At 36.3% G+C, this 3,413-nt stretch overlaps 1 pseudogene; it reads left to right on the top strand.

The window, feature by feature from the left end:
- Positions 1-485: 485 nt before the first annotated feature.
- On the top strand, positions 486-1,426 carry LOC131831257 (olfactory receptor 2L5-like; annotated as a pseudogene).
- The last annotated feature ends 1,987 nt before the right edge of the window (positions 1,427-3,413 follow it).

Here is a 3,413-nt window from a genome sequence, read left to right on the forward strand (position 1 = left end):
CCAGCTTATCAACATGAAAAAAAATTTGTTATATATATATATATATATGCCTGAAAGTGTAATATAACCTTAAATGAAAACATAAACATTTTACACGTATTACTAAATTTATTCCTATTATGAATCAAATGAGTATTTAAACTGATATAAACATTTTCATTATTTGGAAAATGAATTAAGTTTATATTGAATTAAAATATTTGGTATTTTTAATATGTGATTTATGAAGTGCATAGAATTATTAATATCCTATTAAGGTAGATATATATTTTTTCTTTTCATTATTTCATTAATTCTTTATAGAATATTTTGAATGTAAATGCTTACCACTTTAGCCTGTATATTTATAAAACAAATAGAACTGCTTTCTCAAAATAGGAAGCCTTATTTACTTAAGGAATTGGGTATTTCCATATATATGCTTATATGTTATATATATACATTACGTGTGTTTTTCTCTTTTTCCAGTGAAACCAAACAAGAATATGGAAAATTACAACCAAACATTAACTGATTTCCTTTTATTGAGATTGTTTCCACCATCAAGTATTGGCCTCCTTTTTTTTTTTTTTATTCTCATTGCACTTATTTTCTTAATGGCTCTTTATGATAATCTATCCATGATCATCCTTATCCTCTTGGACACCTATCTCCACACACCCATGTATTTTCTACTTAGCTCTCCCTCATGGACCTTAACTACATATCCACCATTGTCCCCAAGATGGCTTTCAATTATCTCTCTGGAAATGAGTCTATTTCACTTATTGGTTGTGGGGTTCCGAGCTTCTTCTTCTTGACTTTTGCCATTACAAAAGCACTACACTTGACATCTATGGCCTATCATCATTATGTAGCTATTTGTTTTCCTCTTCACTATCCCATTCTCATGAACAAAGAAGTCTGTGTGCTAATGATAATGATACCATAGACAATAGGATCTATCAACTCCTGTGCCCACACTATATATGCCCTCCAAATCCCTTACTGTCAATCCAGAATCATCAACCATTTTTTTCTGTGATGTACTGGCTATGTTGACGATGGCCTGCATGGACATCTGGGTCTATGAGTACATACTGTTTGTGAGCACCACCATCTTGATGGTGTTTCCTTTAATTGGTATTGCATGTTCCTTTGGCTGGGTTCTCCTTGCCATCTGCCACATGCAATCAACAGAGGGCAGTAAGAAGCCCTATTCAACCTGAAGCACCCATATCACTGTGGTGACTCTCTACTATGCACCTTTTGCTTACACTTATCTATGCCTAAGGTCTTTCCCATCCCCCACAGAGGACAAGGTCTTGGATGTCTTCTACACCATCGGAACCTAATGCTTAACCCCATCATCTACAGCCTGAGAAACAGGGAGGTGATAAGGGCCCTGAGAAGAGTGATTTAGAGAATGTGCTCTATAAAACCGTAGGGTAAGTTTTCTTTAGTACTGTGGCCTTAGAAGTAGATTACTTGTACTTTAAGAACAAAATTACTTGTATTTTAAGAACAAAGAAGTATCATTTATTCTTCCCCTACCCACTTAAGCCCCCATGTTGCATCACCACTTCCTCATATCAGGGAGATCATATGATAGTTGTCTTTCTCTGCTTGACTTATTTCGCTAAGCATGACACGCTCTAGTTCCATCCATGTTGTCGCAAATGGCAAGATTTCATTTCTTTTGATGGCTGCATAGTATTCCATTGTGTATATATACCACATCTTCTTGATCCATTCATCTATTGATGGACATCTAGGTTCTTTCCATTTTGGCTATTGTGGACATTGCTGCTATAAACATTCGGGTGCACCTGCCCCTTTGGATCACTACGTTTGTATCTTTAGGGTAAATACCCAGTAGTGCTATTGCTGGGTCATAGGGCAGTTCTATTTTCAACATTTTGAGGAACCTCCATGCTGTTTTCCAGAGTGGCTGCACCAGCTTGCATTCCCACCAACAGTGTAGGAGGGTTCCCCATTCTCCGCATCCTCGCCAGCATCTGTCATTTCCTGACTTGTTGATTTTAGCCATTCTGACTGGTGTGAGGTGATATTTCATTGTGGTTTTGATTTGTATTTCCCTTATGCCGAGTGATATGGAGCACTTTTTCATGTGTCTGTTGGCCATCTGGATGTCTTCTTTGCAGAAATGTCTGCTCATGTCCTCTGCCCATTTCTTGATTGGATTATTTGTTCTTTGGGTGTTGAGTTTGCTAAGTTCTTTATAGATTCTGGACACTAGTCCTTTATCTGATATGTCGTTTGCAAATATCTTCTCCCATTCTGTCAGTTGTCTTTTGATTTTGTTAACTGTTTCCTTTGCTGTGCAAAAGTTTTGATCTTGATGAAATCCCAATAGTTCATTTTTTCCCTTGCTTCCCTTGCCTTTTGCGTTGTTCCTAGGAAGATGTTGCTGAGGCAGAGGTCGAAGAGGTTGCTGCCTGTGTTCTCCTCAAGGATTTTGATGGATTCCTTTCGCACATTGAGGTCCTTGATCCATTTTGAGTCTATTTTTGAATAAATGAAACAAGGTGGGATTGGGAGGGAGACAAACCATAAGTGACTCTTAATCTCACAAAACAAATTGAGGGTTGCTGGGGGGAGGGGGTTTGGGAGAAGGGGGTGGGATTATGGACATTGGGGAGGGTATGTGCTTTGGTGAGTGCTGTGAAGTGTGTAAACCTGGTGATTCACAGACCTGTACCCCTGGGGATAAAAATATATGTTTATAAAAAATAAAAAATTAAAAAAAAAGAACAAAGAAGTAGATTACTTGTACCTTAAGGACACTATTATTCTGAGACTGAAGAGGACTAAAACATCTAGAAGATTAAAATAATTGAGATTTGACCAAATAGTTATACATTTCTAAACACTTGTTCTATGTTTGTTATGGTAATTTTTAGTAAATATAAAGGACATAGTTTCCTCTATCTTGTTTCCAGGTTTTTCTAATATGTAGAAATTAAAATAGTAATTGCCTAGTTGATGGTATCATTCACTATAATAGTTCTACTGTATTTAAAATATATATCCCAAGGTGACTAAAATAATATAAAGAACAATAAATCCCATAGCTTTTGTCATTCTATTGATAACCAAAATATTATTTGTTTTATTTCTATCATAGTGTATTCTTAACTGATATATATTAGTTCTCCTATCTCCCAGTTTTCAGAATAGGTGATAGATATAGAGGTTTGTCAGAGACCTCTGCATAAATTAGAATTTCTCACATCACTAGAGAGGAAATATAAAACATTTGAATCTTTCTGGGGTACCTGGGTGACTCAGTAATTTAAGTGTCTGTCTTCAGTTCAGATCATGTTTCCATGGTCCTGAAGTCAATGTCCTGTTTCTCCCACTCTACCTGCTGTTTCCCCTGCATGTGTTCTCTCTCTCTGTCAAATAAATAA

Source organism: Mustela lutreola, chromosome 5 (assembly GCF_030435805.1).
Source record: "Mustela lutreola isolate mMusLut2 chromosome 5, mMusLut2.pri, whole genome shotgun sequence".
NCBI classification, from domain to species: domain Eukaryota; kingdom Metazoa; phylum Chordata; class Mammalia; order Carnivora; family Mustelidae; genus Mustela; species Mustela lutreola.